The 22,003-nt window shown below is 38.1% G+C and overlaps 1 pseudogene; it reads right to left on the bottom strand.

Moving 5' to 3' along the window:
* Window positions 1–271: 271 nt before the first annotated feature.
* On the bottom strand, window positions 272–371 carry LOC122099217 (annotated as a pseudogene).
* Between the last annotated feature and the right edge of the window lie 21,632 nt (window positions 372–22,003).

Here is a 22,003-nt window from a genome sequence, read left to right as displayed (position 1 = left end):
TGTCCTATCAGATTGCATTCCATATAGAAAATTTAAGATTACTTTTTTTCTAGGTCCTTATAGTAGTATATTTCTTTGTGATAAAATGACAATGTTAACCAATTTCAAAAGTTTTCTAAAGGTTATTCTATGTAAAGGCCTTTCTAAGGTGAAGATTTAATACGCTGATGTCAAATTAAAGTTTAATTCTAACACTTGCATATATTGTTATACTTGTAATTTGTAATCAACTTTTTAATAACTGTTGTCCATTTCTTGCATCTGAAGAATGAAAAATATGGAATACTTCACAAATTTTCATATTATCCTTCTGCAAGTGCCATTTTAATCTCTTTATTGTTGTAATTTGGGTATACGTGCTGCTGAATCATGTAGTATCCTCTAAATTTAAGTAGTTAATGATGCAATCTTTATACAGGCTTATATCCTTGGCTTCCTATTCGTAACCAGGAAACCTTATTGTTCCTAACAATACTATTGATTTTATTTCCCTAAAATAATTTGTATACTGAAAAAAATATTATATTGTTCAGTCGATTGCTCACATTTGCATTTTTTGTCAATGACAATTTTAAGTCATTTTCATTTTAAATTTGATCATACTTTAAGCACTTATAGCTAGGTCCTAAGGTGATGGCTTTTTCAAGTACTTATTTAAGCAACTGAGTTAGCTTTGTGGAGCTAATGGATTCAAAGTAAGCCTTGCTTAAGAGCTACTTCTAAACTTCTGCAGCTTAAATTTTCCCAAATGAGGTCTTAACGGCACAAATGTCTACCTGACCCTTCATCTTTCTTCCATGTTGGAACAGACAAACCAGAATATCCTACCCTGACAACATAGTTTGTCTTACTGGAACAAAACTAATCTTAATTACAAGGGATCATAGAGAGATGAACAGTCCGGACATAACTTTTCTGACTAGGAGTTATTTTATCAAAATATATTTGTTTATTATACCTACCATTTCAAAAGTAGATAAAAATTGTTCATATGCATGATTACCTAATGTCTGGCCTGTCTACCTTCCATCCAGGCAGGAACTTACACTACTGCCTTTCTATCACCAAATATTTCCATAGCTCCAGGAGAAGTCCATATCTTTCTCCTCATTATTAGGCCTTAAATTGGAAATGTTTTAATCACAGAGTTTCCTCTTGCCTCCAGGCTGTAAATCTACAAATGGTAAAGTTTTAGGTGTAACTCTACCTAACACTGAGGGAGAGATAATGCAATAATACTTTAAAACAGAGTTGTCTTTGATACCCTAACCACAACAGAACAATGCAAAACATGTGCCCTTTTTATTATATTATATATAGTTATATATTTTATATTTATATTCATATATAGTTATATATTTTATATTTATATGTGTTGATTTTATCTTTCACACAGTGAAACTTATTAGAATTAATTGATAATTTGACAAATAAATTGATAATTATTTATTCCAATAAATAGAATTGGAAGATAAATAATTGGGTTTAGAATACATACTAGAATATAAAAAGTAAGGGATTTTACTCTGCTGCTCTGTTTATTGTTTTAACTCGCTGGTTCCAAACTGTTTTTCCTCCATATTTCTGAAGCATTCCTATTGATTATCCCCAAATTTTTCTGATATGTCCAAAAGATATTATTCTTCTGTAAGATGTATGGGTACTAGGATCCCATGTCCTAGTTACCCACATCATCAGATAACAGGGTCAAGACTTGTCAACCAGGCCCAGGCAACATGCCAATAGAATGTAATTGTAAAGCCATGTCAATTTATCATTTCCTATAATATTTCAGAGGCACAATTCCTTGAGAAACAGGAATTAGCAGTAAGCAATAGTGAAATTCAAGGCAACTTAAAATGAAGGATGAGATAACAAAATATGAGAGAAAGTACTGTAATTCAAATTTTCAATTTACAAATGACCAGTCCATATGAGTGAACAAGATCACAAAGTGTCACAGGATTATTTTTAATACCCTCCCCTAAAGATTAATGAAAGATTTCAGTCCAGCATAAGTGGGCTAGAAAAATAGTTCTTGGAAGGGTAGATCCACAATTGGTTTACCAAGGCCAGGAAAACTTGACTTAGAGGTCAAATGTAATTCAGAAAAAAAAAAAAACATTAATTGAGAAGATCCTTAGTGCTTAGAAAACTGGTACTTCAGTAAAACTTGGTTCTGTGATATAAAAATGTTGTCATTCTCAAAACATTTAATCTCACGCATGTAATTCTAGATACTCAGGAGTCTGAGATCTGAGGATCACGGTTCAAAGCCAGCCCGGTCAGGAAAATCTGCCTTCTGAGTAGCTGGGATGACAGGTGTGAGCCACTAACACCCAGCTTAAGCACAAGACTTAGTCCTGGAACACAGTGTTGAGCTTGTGAAATCTAACACTGTGTTAAGACCTAACAGCCCTTGTTCTTGGGCCGGCCTCTAAGTAAAGCCTGTGAAAAAGGTCTAATGTCACAGGAAGGTGAAAACACCCAGTTAATATGACTTTTATTGCAATTGACACTGCCTGTGGCTACAAAGGTCCTGGACTATGAGTTCACTTCAGCAATAGGCACTTGCTACTCTGGGGAGCCAGTATTCTACTGGCTTTGGCGTGCTTTGACTTCAGTAGAAACAGCTTGTTCTGTTGGTAGTGTGACATAGGAGCTAAGGTCTGGGCCCAGCCCTAGTGACTCTTCCAAGTGTTGCTCAGAGTCCCCCACAGAGTCTGTCAAGTAACTGGATGAAGCATCTAGAACTAGGCTCCACAGAGAAGCTCATCCAGATAACTTACTCTTTCTAGACACTCTCTTCTGATTCTTTCTGAAATACACCAACAGTGTATCTGTGAGGAACATGGGCTTAGATTGCTTGGAGTACTCAAAGAGTGACAATACAACAATATTGACTCCTAGAAAATCTGGACCTGGGTATTGTAAAATGCCAAAATAGTAAAAGTGATGATAGATGCAGAGAAACTAATTTATTTGTGTAGAATTTCCAGAGAGATAGACACAAATGCTATATTCAGAAGAAAAGAATGTAATAAATACCTAATTCTCTTGATAAATTATGTACCTAATTCAGGAAACCATGACCTCACCTAAAACTCAACATCGTATCCCAGAAACTGGCCATAAGGGAGAAGGCTCAGCAAATTCAAAACATCTGTTTTAAGCAAAATCAACCAGCTTGGAAGAAACAGAGCAGTTACAGCCTAACATAGACATTTCACAATGAGATGAAAGCAAGTTAAGACAATCAAGCAGAAATTCTTTAGTAATTCTCCTCAGCAAAATTAAAAACAGGATAGAAGGCACCAATGACAGAATATGTCAAACAGAAGAAGGAATTGGTGAGCTTGAAAGCAGTGTAATAAAATTATACATTTGGAGGAGAAAGAAGAAAAATGAATGGAAAGAACTGGTTTTGGAAGAGTAGTAAAAGAAAAGCAAAACAAAACAAAATTTGTGGCTGATGGCTCACGCTTGTAATCCTAGCTACTCAGGAGGCTGAGATCTGAGGATCATGGTTCAAAGCCAGCCTGGGGCAGGAAACACTATGAGATCCTCATCTCCAATAAACTACTAGGAAAAAGCTGGAAGTGTCAGCGTCGTTCAAGTGGTAGCGTCAGCCTTAAGCCAAAGAAACTCAAGGACAGTGCCCAGGCCCTGAGTTCAAGGTCCAGGACCTGCAAAAAAACAAAAATAACAACAACAAAAAGTTCCATGGACATGCAGGTGTCTTTCTGGGTTGCTGATTTGCCCTCCTTTGGCTATAATACCGAGACAACTCAGTAGGAGGAGAGGAGAATGGGAAAGAAAAGAGGATGAGTACATGTGTAATAAACACATGGTGAGTATACAAGAGACCAGCACAGAGACCCCCGTGAGAGCTGATGATGGACATGGGATGGAACAGAAGAAGAATAGACTTGAGGGCTAGCTCGGCTTGGGAACAGGGATTCTGAGGACAGAGTTCAAAAGACGGAATTGTGTCCAAATATGATTTGCAACTGTGAACACAGAACAATGAAACCTGTTGGAGGCCCTGCTTCTTAGCTGGGAGGAGGCAGGGAGGTGGTGGAGAGGGCAGAAGCTAATTAGCACATAACCTTACCATTTTAATATTTGAGAGAGGTAGCAATGAAGGCCCCTGAAGAACTGATAGCAGCCAATAAATAAAAGCACTTTCTAAACAAAAGCTGAGACTATATCTCCACTAGACCTACTCTGTAAGAAATTTGGGTTTTGATCATTTCTCAGCCTTTTGCCTGAAGTCCAGTAGGGTCTCTGTTCTTACCAGAAATGCTCAAATTAGCTTATTAAACTGCCAGAGAGAGACATGAATGAATATTAAGAAGCGGTTGGAAGTCATAAAATTCACTAGAATGGTCTATCATGCGATATAAGCTACGCTTATCTTTAGTATGAAGAATAAAAGACAATTAGGTTAATTGTAGCATTTATATGTCGAGAGACAATTTAAAAAACTTGAAATGAGATATCTAAAATTCAAACCATGGGGATGCATGGAGTATGTTTCCAGAGATTTGTTGTTGGAATCAAAACTGATACTTCCCGTTGTTTAACTTTGTTCTAGCACTGGGGCTAGAATTCAGGTTCTGGCTGCTCTCCCAAGATTTGCTCAGGGCTGGTGCTCTACCACTTGAACTGTAGAACCAGTTCCAGCTTTTTCATTTCTTATATTCCCTATCAAAAGAAATAGAGTGACTGAATGGATTAAAACAAAATACAAGGTTGGACCCTATGTTGCTTATAAGAAACTTTGCAAGTCAGGGCTGGCAGCTCATGACTATAATCCTAGCTACATAGATGTCTGTGGTCTGAGGATTTCAGTTCAAAACCAGCCTAGGCAGGAAAAGCTAGAAAATTCTTATCTCCAATTATCTCCACCAGAAAACCAGAAATGAAGCTGTGGCTTAAAGTGGTAGAGTGCTAGCCTTGAGCAGAAAAGCTCAAGGACAATGCCCAGGCCCTGAGTTCAAGCCCCATGACTTACAAAAAGAAGAAAAGGAACAAGAAAAAATAGGCCTTAAATTTAAAAAATTAAATGAGACAAAGAAGATCCTTACACAGTGATGAAGGGCTCAATCATTGAGAGGAAATAAAAACTCAAGGATATAGGAATTTAATATCAGAAATTGAATACCCAAATATAAAAAGAAATTATTAATGGGCCTAAAAGAAGAGAGAAGACACCAATATAATTGTCGGGTGAAAAAAATGAAGAGTGAAAATACAACCTAGCAGGCACTGGAGACTCATGTGTATAATTCTAGCTACTCAGGAAGGTGAGATCTGAAGTTTACATTTGCACACCAATCACAGGCAGGCAAATCCAGGTGACTTATCTGCAATTAGTCAGCAAAATGCTGGAAGTGGAGCTGTGGCTCAAGTGTAAATTGCCAGCCTTGAAGAAAAATGCTTAGGGATGGTACCTAGGTCCTGAGTTCAAGCTCAAAGACTGTCACCAAAACAAAAATCAAACCAAAACAACAACCAAAAACCACTCATTTTTATCTATCTATCTATCTATCTATCTATCTATCTATCTATCTATCTATCTATCTATCTATCTATCTATCTATCTATCTATCTATCTATCTATCTATCTATCTATCTATCTATCTGTCTATCTATCTGTCTATCTGTCGGTCTGTCTGTCTGTCTGTCTGTCTGTCTGTCTGTCTGTCTGTCTATCTATCTGGCGTCAAACTCAGAGCTTTTAATCCTTGTAAGCAAATGCAACTACCACTTATGCTCTTCCTCAGTCCTATTTTGCTTTTAGTTTGCTTTTCCAAATACGATCTTGACATTCTGTCCTGTTTAGCCTGGTACCATGATCCTTCTACCTCCAAATCCTGAGTATCTGAAATTACAGGCATGCATCTCCCCATTCCACCTCTAAGAAAATCATTCATCATACTGATCAGAGAAATACACATCAAAACCACCATATTACTTCATATCAAAACAGACTAAATATGACAAGTATTGGAAAGATATGGACAGATACTTAGACACTATTGGTGTGAACCATGAAATACATCAGCCATTAAAGGAAAAACTACGTTGATTCCTCTAAAAATCAGAATGCCTGTATTATCCAACATGTCCCCTCCTGGGTATAGACTCAAAGGCTAGGAAATAAGTGTACTGAAGAGACAGACATCTGGGCATTCTCGTCCTCCTATAGAGCTGGAACAGTGAAGGATCTGCTGACCTTCAATGACTTAATTTGGAATAGAAAAATGACTGGCTTCATGTGCCATTTCTTCTTTATTTCTGTTTTTATTTTTTATTTTATTTTATTTTATTTTTTTGTCGGCCGTGGGGCCTGAACTCTGGGCCTGGGCGCTGTCCCTCAGCTCTTCAGCTCAAGGCGAGTGCTCTACCACTTGAGCTACAGCACCATTTCCGGTTTTCTAGTGGTTTATTGGAGATAGGAGTCTCACAGTCTCTCCTGCCCGGGCTGGCTTTGAACCGCGATCCTCAGATCTCAGCCTCTTGAGTAGCTAGGATTACAGGCGTGAGCCACCAGCGCCCGGTTTTCTGTTTTTATTTTTTGTGAGTCCTGGGGGTGAACTCAGGGCCTGGGCACTGTACCTGAGCTTTATTTTGCTCAAGGCTAGTGTTCTACCACTTGAGCCACTGCTCCATTTCAGGTGGTTAATTGATACTCTTAACTTCAATGAACCACCAGGAAACTGGAAGTGGACCTGTGGCTCAAAGTTGGTAGAGTGCTACCCTTGAAGAAAAGAGCTCAAGGACAGCACCCACAGGCTCTGAGTACAAGACCCAGGGCATACAAAAAAATGTAAATGAATGAATAAATAAATAAATGGAATCTTCAGAATAAACTAGGATTAATATAATCTAGCAGACTCAAGAATATAATGGTTTCAGTTCATTAGATAAAGTGAATTTGGTCAAGAAAGGAAGGTGGAAAAAAGAGAAAATATGAAACCAGGTACTGGTGGCTCATGCTTGTAATCCAGCTATTCAGGAGGCTGAGATCTGAGAATCAAGTTTTGAAGCCAGCCTAGGCAGGAAAATCCATGTGACTCTTATCTCCAAAGAACCAGCAAAAAACAAACAGGATGCGTAGCTGTGGCTCAAATGGTAAAGAGCTAGGTAAAAAGCTCAGGCCTGGAGTTCAATTCTCAGAACCAACACCAAAAAAAAAAAAAAAAAAAAAAAGACAAAAAAAGTGAGTAAGAGAGGAAATGGAACGGAGGAGAGGTAATATACCCTTCTCCGGATTTCTTCTCCAGTGGAGGAGGAGTCTTCTTGGGGCATCATGTAGGCGAATCTTGTGTCTGATGTGCTTCTCAATGCAGGACACGCAAAGTTGTTGGATTTCCTAATTGTCATTTAAGTGTCTTGCTCTTGACATATAGTGCACCATTCCTTTCATCAATACCTTTCTTCCTTTTCACTCACTTCTCCTTAATGTGACCTCTTTGGATTTTTCCTGTATGTTACCAGTAATTGCTTTCTAAGAATTTTGTTTTTTCCTTTTGCTTAAATATCTGATCTCATACCTTAAACATAAGAAGCAGAGGCAAATCAGTACTACTTATTTACAAAAAGAAAAAGAACTTTGAAAGAGACCCAAACAAACCAAGTTTCCTTAGGTACAGAATTAGATGAATTGCTAGATAAATGTTTTTTTTTTTTTTTTCCTCCATGGTTTGTAGAAAGCAGAATGAGAATAGATTTTCTCCATCAAAACGGAAAGGGTTTGTTTCTTTCCATTCATTATAGTCGGTTCCAAAAAAAAAATCAGTTGATGTCTTTACTATTTGCACAAATGGCTGACATTGAGATTGCCTGTTTTTTGAAATAAAGAAAAGAACTCTCTCTGTCTCTCTGCAGTTCTGGTGTTTGAATCCAGGGCCTTGAACTTGGTAGACAGGTATTCTTCCACTTGAGTCATGTCTTGAACTTGTGTTTATTTTCTTTGATTTGCTTCCTTGTTATTATTTATTTATTTATTTATTATTTATGCCGGTCCTGGGGCTTGAACTCTGGGCCTCAGTGCTGTCCCTGAGCTTCTTTGGCTCAAGATTTGTGCTCTACCACTTGAGCCACACAGCTACTTCTGGCTTTCTGAGTACTTTGTTGGGGATAAGATTCTAGGATGGTCTCTACATCCAAATATAAATACAATCATGTGTGGTATAAAGACTTTTAGATTAGTAACAGACCACATATATAATGGTGGTCCCGTGAGAGTATAATATGGCAGGAGTGGCGTGGGGGCCAAGAGTTTTCTATTGGCTAGTGACATCATAGCCATTATAATGGAATGGAATGTTCTCCTCATGTGTCTGTGGTGATGTTGCAGTAAACAAACCTGTTGCGCTGCTTGTTGTACAAAGTTGTAGCAATATAATTGGGTACAGCACATAATATCTAATAATAATGATAACTGAGTATGTTCCGGTCTATGTATTTACTATAAAATACATTTTTGCCATTATTCTGAACTGTACACCCTTTCTATTTATTAAAACAAAATTACTGTAAAACAACTGGGTGCTAAATAGCTAAGATGACAACTGACACTTCCCTCATATAAGTTCCCCATCCTATTTTCCATTCTTTGGTCTTGTACCTGTTTTGACAGATCTAAACTCTCTTGGTGACAGTCTTAATTAGTGTATATAAAACACATTTTGCTTCAAGGACCAAAATCATGTAATTGGCAGATGTCAATTTTCTAAGAGTTTATAAAAACACAGATATCAATCAAACTTCTCGTCATCTTGGCATTTGCTTTTATTTAGTATATCTGTAAAAATGCTACCTGAATTCTGAATCACGTGGCTCTTGTTGATTTAGGTGCCCTCAGAAGCAGACCCTCAGATAAGATTTGAATGTCAGTGTATTTGGGAAAATACTGTGAACAGCAACAAGATGCAAGCAAAATAAGAATATGGAACTTCTCCCTCCTCAGGCCTTTTCCATGTCTGAAGCCATGCATAGCACTTAACCCCTTGTGTACCAAGGATAAGCAGCTGATAAAAAGCACATTATTGCTAGTGCCAGGAACTCATGCCTGTCATTCTTGCTACTCAGGAGCCTAAGATGTGAGGATCATGGTTCAAATATAGCCCAGGCAGGAAACTCCATGAAAATCTTATCTCCAATAAACCACTAACAAGACCAAAGAGGATGTGTGGCTCAAGTGGTAGAGTGCATGCCTTGAGCAGAAATAAAACTAAGCAAGAGTATGAGGGCTTGAATTCAAGCCATAGTTAGCCTCAAAGCATGTGCACATGCGCACACACACAGACACACACACACAAACACACACACACACACTCACACACACACATACATTACATTACAAAGCCAACTGGCATATTGACTGACTGAAGCTAGTTCTGTGGGATCGGGTACAATCTCCTTCTTCAGAACTACCCTTCCACAGAGACAAGGAGGCTGAACATTTGGAATCTGAAAGTCTGTGGTTGAGGGCTGCTCACCCCTGGTATTTAGGTTCTGCTAGGGTCATAGCCAGATTGGTCTTAAGTTCTTGAAAAATTCTCAGGTGAGGGGTACAAGTCCTGGTTTCAAGCAGAGGTTCCAGCCCACCAAGAAGCCAAGGAGTGCAGGTAAGGCACCAACAGGAGCTGATTTACTTTAAATTTTAACAACGATATGGATGTGCATTATTCATATAGGAGGCCCTTAGGTGCACTTACTTCCCTCATTATGTGTGGCCAACCATAATATAAAGATATTAAGTAGAAAATTCCAGAAAGACACAATTCATATACTGCACAATTCACAAATTGCACAATTCATAAATTCATTATTTCCCATTGTTTTTATCATCAGCTATTATGAAGAATCACTCACTGTATCTAATTTACACATTAAACTTTGTCATATTTGTACATGAGGAACTTGGTACATAAGGGTTAAGTGTTATGTGTGTCTACATGCTTCCAAGGAAAGGCTTGGAAAGCACTTTTGAAAATGAGGGGAAACGACCATAATTTTCTTCTGTTAATTAACTGTGGGGCTAGCTGTGTGGCTTCGTGGTAGGGTGCTCTCCTTGCATGCATGAAGCCTTGGGTTCGATTCCTCACTACCACATACACAGAAAGCACCAGAAGTGGCACTGTGGCTCAATGGTAGAGTGCTAGCCTTGAGCAAAAGAGGCTCAGGGACAGTGCCCAGGCCCCGAGTTCAAGCCCCAGGACTGGCAAAAAGGAAAGAAAGAAAGAAGAAAGAAAGAAAGAAAGAAAGAAAGAAAGAAAGAAAGAAAGAAAGAAAGAAAGAAAGAAAGAAAGAAAGAAAGAAAGAAAGGAAGGAAGGAAGGAAGGAAGGAAGGAAGGAAGGAAGGAAGAAAGGAAGGAAGGAAGGAAGGAAGGAAGAAAGGAAGAAAGAAAGAAAGAAAGAAAGAAAGAAAGAAAGAAAGAAAGAAAGAAAGAAAGAAAGAAAGAAAGAAAGAAAGAAAGAAAGAAAGAAAGAAAGAAAGAAAGGAGGAAAAAAGAAAAGAATTGTGGTTTCTGTTACAGCATATGGATGGCATTTATGGATGTCATATTCTACTTGACTGGAGTTTCTTACATTTATTGAATATCACAGTTTCATAGAAAAATAGCCCCAAACATGTCTGTTTGTCTGTCTATCTCTCTTTCTGTTTGTCTATCTATCTAGGTACTAGAGCTTGAATTCAGAGCTTGGCTATTGTCCTTTATAATTTTTTTTTCACTCAAGGCTGGTGCTCTACCACAAAATCCATACCCCTACTTTCCTGGGTTTTTATGGTTCATTGGAGATAAGAGTCTCATAGATTTTTCTGCTCAGGCTGGCTTTGAATTGTGACCCTTGGATATCAGCCTCCTGAGGAGCTAGGAAGGTGCCCCAATGGAAATGAATCAGCTATTTTCAAATCTATTGGGCTTTGAAAATAATTAGAGAGATGAAATCTAATGAGTGTCATAAAAAAACTCTTGGACTTAAAATGAGTTTTGTAATCAATGGAAAAAATCTGACCAGACCTTTTAAAACTCATCCGGAGTTAAACTCTGCTATGTTATGGAAATATGGCACTGCTTTTTAATTATATCAGGGAATTAAACAACTTAACCTTTCTCCAAAGGTTAGCAGTGCACTTCAGCAACAACACCAACAAAAAACCGTGAGAAATTTCTTATTATATAACTTAGTAAAAGTAAGAGCTTCTCTTAAAATTATGAATAAGGGCAAGGTTCACTAGTGTTATGAAAAGTGACACACATCACCTGATAGAACTACTTGAATCAAACATTACTGTGATAATTACATAAAAATGTGAATCTTTTCACTGTCACTGAATGAATATTTAAAAAGTCTTTATTCCAAGCACTGGTGGCTCAAACCTGTAATCCCAGCTACTCAAGAGGCTATTGTCTAAGTGTCCCAGTTCAAAAGCAGCCCGAGAAGACAAATCTGAGACTCTTATGTCCAATTAACCAGCAAAAGAACAGAAGTGCAGCTGTGGCTTAAGTGGTAAAGCATCAGCCTTCAGGTGAAAAGGCTAAGGGAGAGTACCAGTTTCTGAGTTCAAGTACACAGTACCAGCACATTAAAAAAAAAAAACAAAAAAACGTTTATCCAAATGATCACAAACAAGGCTACACTAAAGCTACCAGCACACCTATGTCTATCACCGTATTACCCACCAGAGCTAAGATATGGAACCAACCCAGATGCCCCTTATAGATGAATGAATCAAGAAAATGTGGCATATATGCACAATGGAATTTTATGCCTCCATCAGAAAGAATGACACCGCGCCATTTGTTTGGAAATGGAAAGTCTTGGGAAAAAAAAAAAACCAAAACATATTAAGTGAAGTAAGCCAGGCCCAAGGAAATATAGGTCCCATGGTTTCCCTTATTTTTAATAATTAGGATCATCTTATCAGATGAGCAGAAAAGCTCAAAAGCTATATACATATGAGCATATAAGATGATGCTAAACATGGCTGGGAAGGTGATTCAGTGGTAGAGCACTGGCCTTGCATGCCTGAGGCCCTGGGTTCAATTCCTGAGCACCACATAAGAAAAACAAACAGGAAGTGGCGCTGTGCCTCAAGTGGTAGAGTGCTAGCCTTGAGCTGAAGAGCTGAGGGACAGCGCCCAGGCCCAGAGTTCAGGCCCCACGACTGGACCTCCCCCTAAAAAAAGATGATGCTAAACAAAATGAACCACAAGATATGGACAAAAGAATTTTTTCTTTGTCATTGTTACTTTTAATGTACTTTGTGTTTTTTTGTTTTTTATGTTCTTTCCCCTATGTATATCCCCCTGTTGTCACTGCATTTGATTTTGGTACCCTGCATCTTGTATATACATTTATCTAATTTGAGGAGGAGAAGGGGAATACAAAATGCTGAAACAAAGACACAGGATGACCCATTGCAACAATGATACTCACAAGACACTTTGTGTAGGAAATAATCTTTACACCTTTGGGGTGGGGACTGGGAGAGTTGAGGGAGGGAAGGGATAGTGGAGAAAAACAAAGGAGTGGGTAACAATGTTCGACAAGGAATGTACTCATAACCTTATTCATGTAACTGTAATGCTCTGTACAGCATCTTTACAATAAAATAATTTTTGAGGAGTCCGGTCGTGGGGCCTGAACTCTGGGCCTGGGCGCTGTCTCTCAGCTCTTCAGCTCAAGGCTACGGCTCTTCCACTTGAGCCACAACGCCACTTCTGGCTTTTTTCTTTTTGCTTATGTGGTGCTGAGAAATTGAACCTAGGGCCTCAGGCATGCAAGGCAAGCACTCTAACACTGAGCTAATTTCCCAGCCTCTAAAATAAAATTTTAAAAAAGAATTTAAAATAACAAAAAAAAGTTTAAAATGGCTCATTTTTTGTTGTGTGTGTTTTACCATGGTTACAATGAAACACACATAAGAACAATAATTATTCAATGTTGACCAACTTTAAGGAAAAATAATACAAAGTTCAATTTTAATATTTTGTGAGATTCCTCTAAATCATACCCTTGTCCCTTCATTCCTACCCTGACCCTGGAAACTTGGTGTTAGTTTTTCCCTTGAGTTATTATTCAACCTTGAACATCAAAGAACTTTAAAAAGAGTATCTCCTTCCCTGTGTTTTTCTGGAACAGTTTGTTTTTTGTTCTGCCTTTAGTTCCATATCCATTCATATGGTTTCTTGTAGCTGTATTTCCTTTATTTACTAGTGTATAATATTTCATCCCATAGGAAGACAATCATCTCCTCATCCATTTACTGCTATCTGTTGGTTCATGTTCAAAAATTGTGTCCCGTTTTAATCTTCTCTTGTTGTTCTTATTACACATAGTGTTAATATGAAACATTTTTCTTCTTGGACAAACAGACAAAATGATCTTTGTGGTACATACTTAATAGTAAAACCATTTCTAGAAAATGCCAGTTGCTTACCATTCCATCAGCCTTATAAACATGCTGAGCTGCTCCAGATTTTTGTGAGGGTTGTAATGTTTAGCCTGTCAGCATTATGTCACAAGAAAGCTCACTAGGAATTTTCATCACCTTGATTTGTATGTGTGTGTGTGTGTGTGTGTGTGTGTGTGTGTGTGTGTGTGTGTGTGTGTGCTAGTCCTGGGGCTTGAACTCAGGGACTGAGCACTGACTCTGAGCTTTTCTTTGCTCAGTTGGAACTACAGCTCCTTTTCTGGCTTTAAAATAATGGTAGTTAATTGGTATTAAGAGAATCATGCACTATCCTGCATGGGCTAGCTTTGAACTGTGGTCCTCAGATCTCAGTTTCCTGAGTAGCTAGGATGACAGATGTGGGCCACTGGCCCTTGGCCTTCCTTGATTCCTAATAAGACTGTGAGTATGTTTTGTGTGATTGATTTTTTGAGGCTCCCCATTCAACCTTTTTGCTGACTTTGTGTTTGTGTGTGTGTGTGTGTGTGTGTGTGTGTGTGTGTGTGTGTGTCCTAGTACTGGGGCTTGAACCAAAGGCCTGAGTACTGTTAGTTAGCTTTCTTTGCTCAAGCTCTTGGCTTTGTTCACTCTAATCTGGCATTCTATCACTTGAGCCTGATCTCTCCCCTGGCATTTTGTTGGGTCATTGGAGATCAGAGTCTCATGGGCTTTCCTGCTTGGGCTGGTTTCAACTGAGATCATTAGATATCAGCCTTCTGAGTGGCTGGGATGACATCTGTGTTCATAACCAATGCCTTGCTGGTTCTTTTTGTTTTCCAGTTAATTTTTAGGCAATTCTTTTTTTTCTTTCTTTATTTTGCTTAGTAAGTGATAAGTATTGAAAGCCCTTTCTACACATTTGATTTCTCCTTTCTCTTTTTGGAGTCTCTATTGACATTTCTGTTGATTTTTTTATGAATGAAATCATAAAGGAAAGTCCAAACTTCCGGTTATTGCTTGTCTCATGGGTGTCACCGGGTCTAATATTCTAAAAGGTCTAACTTGTGTTTCTGTCTTCTGTCCATTTACCTTTCCATTAAACAGTGTTTATCTGACAGCCATATAATGCAACCTGATATATACACATGAAACATTTTTTTTCCAAGAAAAGAAAAGATACTGGCATTTGAGATTCCCACATTGAATGTGTAGTCACCAAAATGTCCTCAAGTGATTTTCGAGTGGCTGAGATTCACTGTGATCTACAGCTTCAACTTTCTTCTTTTCCTGTTAGGAATAGTGACTACCTTGGATGTATTTTAGAGATGTCATTAGATAATCTACTGGATCAACTTGTCATTTAATGTTGCTCAACAAAGGCAATTAATACAGGGACTGTCATTACAGGATACACAAAAATTTACAGATTTTTACAAAATACACAGCTATATAAAGAATTGCTGTATTTTAGTGATATTTTTGACAAAAATCACTTACATTTTACTACAACAAAGGAATCAGAATTTAAGCGAAAGAGGACCTAAGAGTTAGCCTCATCTTTGACTCATGAGCAGGAGAATAATTAAATAAGTTTTGCCATAACACCCAGGTCAAGACCATATGCTGAAACAAAGGTGGAAAACTGTCGTTACCTTATCCACCCTTCACTCCTAATCTTTAATGTACTTATTCTTTAATTCACCCATGTCACTGTGGAGAATCAAGAAACCGGAAAGCATGTAACCTAAGTACAGAATGGATTTTGACTTTACACATGAAGGACTTTAGTGTGTATGTGCCAGTACTGTTGCTTGAACTTAGGGCCTGGGTGCTGTCCCTTAGCTTCTTCACTCAAGGCAGGCATTTGAGCCACTGCTCAACTTCTAGCTAGCTTTTTGGCTGCTTAACTGGAGATAAGAATCTCATGGATTCATATACCTGGGCTGTATCTTGTTCTTTTTTTTTTATTTTATTTTTTGTGAACATACTGTACAGAGGGGATACAATTGCATGGGCAAGATAATGAGTACATTTCTTATCAAGCATTGCAGCCTCCTCCTTTGTTTACCCTTCACATCCCTTCCCAGCCTCCCTCTGCCCCCCCCACCAACACCCCCCTCCCCCGCACCAAAGTTGTAAAGTTCGTTTTCGACATGACAATTTGTAATTCTCATTGTTGCAACGGGTCCACCTGTATCCTTAAACGACTTGTTTTTCCCCATCTCCGCCACAAATTATACCGACATCAAATATAGTGAAAGCAGGGGTTATACTGTGGGGGAGGGACATACGGAGAAACAAAGAAATCATCTTATAAATGCGTTAGAAACAAATGCATGAAAGAAAAAAACATTTAAATACATATCTAAGGGTTCATTTTCCTAACATCATATTATCTGACCTTTTCGGATTGACTGCTACATATAGTAGATATTGCAATTAAGGGAAACCATGGGACCTATGTTTCTTTGGGCTTGGCTTAGTTCACTTAATATAATTTTTTCAAAGCCTTTCCATTTCTTAAAAAAATGGAGCAATGTCATTCTTTGTGATGGAGGCATAGAATTCCATTTTGTATATATACCACATTTTCTTGATCCATTTATCTACTGAGGGGCATCTGGGTTGGTTCCATATCTTAGCTATGGTAAATAAGGCTGCAATAAACATAGTTGTGCTGGTAGCTTTAGTGTGGTCTTGTTTGTAAAGATTTGGGAAAATGCCCAAAAGTGGGATTGCTGGGTCATAGGGGAGCTCTATGTGAAGTCTTTTGAGCAAACTCCATGCTACTTTCCAAAGTGGTTGAACAAGTTTACACTCCCACCAACAATGCAGTAAGGTTCCCTTCTGTCCACATCCTCTCCAGCATCTGTTGTTGTTAGAGTTCTTGATTTTTGCCATTCTAACTGGGGTGAGGTGGTATCTCAATGCTGTTTTGATTTGCATTTCTTTTATGACTAGGGAGGTTGAGCATTTCTTCATGTGTCCATTGGCCATCCTTCTTTCTTCTTCAGAGAAGTTTCTCTTTAATCTTTAGCCCACTTATTTATTGGGCAGTTGTTTCTTTGAGGATTTGTTGTTGGGGGATTTAATTTTTTTAGTTCCAAGTATATTTTAGATATGAGACCCTTGTCCCTTTCATGGCTAGTGAAAATCTTCTCAAAATCCATGGGCTTTCTATTGGTCTTGCTACCTATGTCCTTTGCTATGCAGAAGCTCTTCAACTTCATGCAATCCCATTTGTCCAAACTTTCTTTGATTTGTTGTGTTTCCAGGTCTCTATTAAGAAAATTTCGGCTGAGCCAAGGAGACCTAGGGTTTCTCTTATTCCATCCTGTAATGTTTTCAGAGTGTCTGATTTGACTCTGAGGTCTTTGATCCATTTGGAGTTGATTCTGGTGCAGGGTGATATATAAGGATCTAGCTTTAGTTTTTTACAAGTAGTTAACCAATTTTGGCAGCACCATTTACTGAAGAGGCTGTCTTTCTTCCATTCTATTATTTTAGCTCCCTTATCGATGATTTGATGGCTATAGGTCTGTAGGTTCATTTCTGCGTTTTCAATTCTATTCCATTGGTCCTGAGGTCTGTTCTTATGCCAGTACAAGTTTTGATCACTATGACTTTATAGTAGATTTTCAAATTTGGTATTGATATTCCTCCAGCAGTGTTCTTTCCATTGAGGAGCGTTTTTGCTATTCGGAGTCTTTAATTGTTCCATATGAATTTTTGGATTTGGGCTGTTTGTTTTTCTAATTTTTATTTTTAAATAGTTTATTTGTACGTCTATTTCTACCAGTAAGTGCTTATTATTAAAGCGAATTTGGAAAATAGAAAAATAAAGAACATACAAATCACCATAAATCTAACCCTCCAATATAACAATCAATGGCATTTTGGTCTATGTTTTTCCCTCTTTAGGCATGTGTAGAAATGTTTTAAACAAAACTAACGATGCTCCACATAAACAATTCTGTATACCAGATTTCTTTTTTCCTTTTTTTTCTAGATCTGAGATAGTGACTTGAACTCAGTATCTGCTGCTGTCACTCATTGGCTAGAGCTCTACCAATAGAGCCATGCTTCCCATCCCCAGTACCCTATTTTTGAAATTTAATATTATATAGTGAAAATTTCCTGTGCCATTGGTCACTCAAAATTATGATTCAGAGCTAGGAATGTGGCTCAGTGATAGAGTGCTTGCCTAGCATGCATGAAGCCCTCGGTTCAATTCCTCAGTACCACATAAGCTGATAAAGGCAGAAGTAGTGCTGTGGCTCAAGTGGTAGAGTCCTCCTCTTGAGCCACATAACCTCAGGGACAGAGCCCAGACCTTGAGTTCAAGTCCCAGGACTCTAAAAAAAATCAAAATTTAATATTTACACTACATTTCTTCCTACAGACAATTTAGAGCTTACTGTAAATATCGCAGCTTTAAAGTTTTTTTTATGTGTGTGTGTGTGTGTGTGTGTGTGTGTGTGTGCGCGTGTGTGTTTTACTCTTGTTTGTGTTTTTCTGCAATTCTTCCAGAAGTACCCAGAACCTTGAGCTGGCTAGGGAAGTACTTCACTATTGAGCTAAGTCCCCTGTCTTCTTATTTTTCTTGAGAATAACTCCCCAAGATGAAAGATGGTATCATTTAAAATGCTCAGTTATATATATGGCACATACCACTAAAGGAAATTCTTGGTATGGAGAATCATTTTCTCTCACCTAAATGTTTAAATAATACATAAGTGATTAAAATGAAAACTCATTTAAATTTATGGACATCTTCCTATAAATCTGAGCTAGTGAGAAAGATCTGATGCATGGTGGTAGCCCTATAAAACCCACCAAATAAATTTGGCAGTACCCAAATGTATTTGTTTATTTATATCATGGATATAGTCTTATGAAAAGGATAAAGAAGACCTGCAACACAGAGAGTCCAGGATGAAGGAGCCAGACGCTGCAGGCAAGTGGATTCTATTCAACACCAGCAAGAACTGACAAGGAGCAGACATCTTCATCCTGCAGTTCTCAGACCAGAGACGACCCTGGAACCAAGAATTGGCATGAGCAGAAGCCTAACGTCCTCACTCCTTCTCAGGGAGCAGAGGAGGGAAGGCCACCCCTCCCCCCACTACCAGAGATCTCCATCTTTGATACTGACAAAGCTCGGCTGAGCTAGCTCCAACTCAGGCCTTGGAAGAAAACTAGAATCATTTAGCAGGTCACAAGAACCAAACCTGCCCTGCCAGACTCAGATCCACACAGGGAAAAGTCAGCCAGCTTGGGTGCCAGCCCCAGGAGTGGCTTTCTTCACTGGGTAATCAGAGACAGAGGCTGCCCCTCCCTTTGGCAACTTCGACAATCAATTGAAATTCACTAAACAGAAACCCTGACAGTGGCTCCAGGCTGGGCTCTGTGAGTTTCTCACAGCTAGCCCCTCAGGGAAAAGCTACTTTTTGCTGAAAGGCCTCAACTTTACCCAGAACCTAGCCTCATCACAGCATCTCCAAACTTGAGGAAACAGCCATCTCCCTCTTTTGTGATACTCAAAGCAGATCTCCCTCCCATTGAACTAGCTTGGGAGGGAGATCACAAAATCCTGGGTAAAGGAGAGGATTTTTCTGCCTGCTCAAACAAACTGACTTAAGAAACCAACCAAGCAACAGGAAAATCAAACACCACAAGCAGACCAGAAACTCCAACAAGAGGCTGGTTATGGACACAAGGGAGATACAGGATTTTCTCACCCCTCCCAAAAAAAAAAAAAAAAAAATCAAAGAAATTTTTTTGTACCTTTTATAAATTTTTTTTCTAAAACTTTTTTAATTTTAATCTTTTTTGAAAAAATTGTTTTCTAGTTACTTTTTTTTCTTCTTCTTATAATTTTTATTTTAGGAGTATATGTGTGTGTGCGTTTTTCTTTCTTTTTTTCTCTTTAAAAAAATTTTTTTGGTTTTTTGTTTAGCTCTACTGAATTTCTGATCTTTTTTTTCTTTCTATTCTTTTCACCTTTTCTTATCTTTCGTTCTTCTTTATGTGACTTAATTGCTGTTCTGCACATCCTCAGATATACCCATAGTTGATTCATAGACCTTATCCCATATTGTGTACACACTTAATACAGAAATTTATTACTCAATTCAAAACCTCTTAGTTTTTCACATTTCCTTTATATCCCTCCCCTTTTCTCATTATATCCACGTTCTTCTCTGAATATTTCGTTTTCAAATCTGTATAATTTTTAAGCTTTGCTATGTTTAATTTTTAATTTTACTCTTCTATTTTTTCTGGTCTCTTTTTTTGCCTTTCTCTTTCTTCTTTTTTTTCTCTCTCTCTACTTTCATCCTATCCAACCTATTTCCTGCTTTGTGATTAGGACTTAGTTAAATTAACTGTCCCTGTGCCTTCCCACATCTCTCTATTTCTATTTTTACCCACATCTCTCCCTAAACCTAATAATTTCTGGTTTGCCAAATTCTTCTTTGCGGTTCGTAGCCCATTAATATATAGTTGTTTGATGTTAAATAGATATATTTGGTGAACTAGATTGTATCTGCAGACTATTGACTGTAAAAATACAGACTTTGGTTGATGCTTGCCTTAAGATAGTGTTATAGCACAAAAATGGTGTTACATTCATCCAAAATGGGCACAACAAGCCTGAAAAGCACAAGAAAAATGGCAAGTTCGGGTATCTCAACTCCCACTCATGATAATCAGGGGAGAGAACAGACAATGAATAATCCAGAGGAGAGTTCCCAAATAACTCTACAAACACTGCTGGCAAACATGGTAAATGAAAAGATTGAAAACATACAAAGGACTCTGTATGAGCGTGATAGGGAGAGAAAGGAGGCATACCAAAGGTTTATACAGGAATATCATGAGCGTGAGGAAGCTACTCAAAAACTGATACAAGATTTGCGTGAGCAGCTTGAGAACACTCAAAGAGATAGGCAGGAATGACGTGAGCAGGCTAAGAACACTCAAAGAGAACTACAGGAATGGCATGAACTTGAAGAAGCTAAGCAAAGAGTAATACAGGAATTGAGAGAACAGGATGAGAATACACAAAGATCACTAAAGGTATGCATGGAATCCATTAATAAAGAGCTGAAGGAAGTCAGGGAGACCACAAAGGGAATGCTGAATGGAACACAACAGAAGGAATGGGAGTTGAAGGAAACCATAACCAATCAACTAAGTGATTTGAGAATAAACACTGAACACCAAATTAAGGAAGTAAAGAAGTTCATACAAGATCTAAAACAAGGCTTTAACAAATAATTGGAAGCCATCAAAGTTGGTCAATTAGAAGGAAAAGAAATAAAAAACAAAGTAGAAAGTCTTGACAGCAGGTTAGACCATGTAGAAGATCGAATCTACGAGATTGAAGACAGCCTAGCTAATATAGAGAAAGACATACAACCATCCAAGACAAGTCCAAGAAACATGACAGAATTATACAACACTTGGGAGACACCATCAGAAGGCCTAATCTGAGGATAATGTGTGTAGAGGAGCACCTAGAAACAGAAGTTAATGGTATAGGAAATTTGTTTTACAGGATCCTAGCAGAGAAGTTCCAAACATGCAAAAAGATAGGCCCATTCAGATACAAGAAGATTTTATAAACCCATATAGACCAGACCAGAATAGGACATCTCACCATCACATTATAATCCACACAGGATCAATTCAGACCAAGGAAAAGATCCTTAAAGCTGTCAAGCAGAAAAGATTAATCACCTATAAAGGGAAATTAACTAGAATCACCTCAGATTTCTCAGGAGAGACAATCAAAGCAAGAGGAGCCTGGAATGATGTATGCCATGCCCAAAAGAAAAACAACTATCAACCATGAACACTGCACCCAGCTAAACTCTCCTTCATAACTGAAGGCCAAATGAAAACCTTCCATAGCAAAGAAAAATTGAAAGAATATATCTCCACTAAACCAGACATACAAAAGTTTCTTAAAGATATCCTGCACATAGGAAACCAACAAGACCACAATAAAGGACAAGAAACTGCACGCAAAATGAGACTCTAAGAACCATAGGAGGAACACAGTAGCTTCAGCCCCCAAGAAGGTGGATTAAATGGCAGGAACTCCCAAAAACCTCTCAGTCCTATCTTTCAATATTAACGGACTTAACTCTCCAATTAAGCAATATAGACTGTCTAGTTGCATTAAAAAGCAAGATCCTTCTATCTGCTGCCTTCAGCAGTCACATCTTGCTCATAAAAACAAACTCATTTTCAATGTTAAAGGCTGGAACAAAATCTACCAAGTAAACAGCCCCCATAAACAGGTGGTACTTGCAATCCTAATATCAGATAAAATAGACTTCAAATTAAAATTCGTGAGAAGGGATAAATAATGTCACTACATACTAATTGAGGGATCTCTCCTTCAGGAGGATATTGCAATTCTAAATATCTATTCGCCAAACAATGGAGCACCCAAATTTATCCAAGAAACACTACTTTCCCTCAAATCCCACATAGATCCAAAGACATTAATTGTTGGGGATTTTAACACACCACTCTCCCCACTAAATAGATCAACTCAGCAAAAACTCAACAGAGAAA

The sequence above is a fragment of the Dipodomys spectabilis genome, unplaced genomic scaffold, assembly GCF_019054845.1.
Source record: "Dipodomys spectabilis isolate Male_0828 unplaced genomic scaffold, ASM1905484v1 ptg000505l, whole genome shotgun sequence".
NCBI classification, from domain to species: domain Eukaryota; kingdom Metazoa; phylum Chordata; class Mammalia; order Rodentia; family Heteromyidae; genus Dipodomys; species Dipodomys spectabilis.
This window is presented reverse-complemented; position numbering and strand designations above follow the sequence as displayed.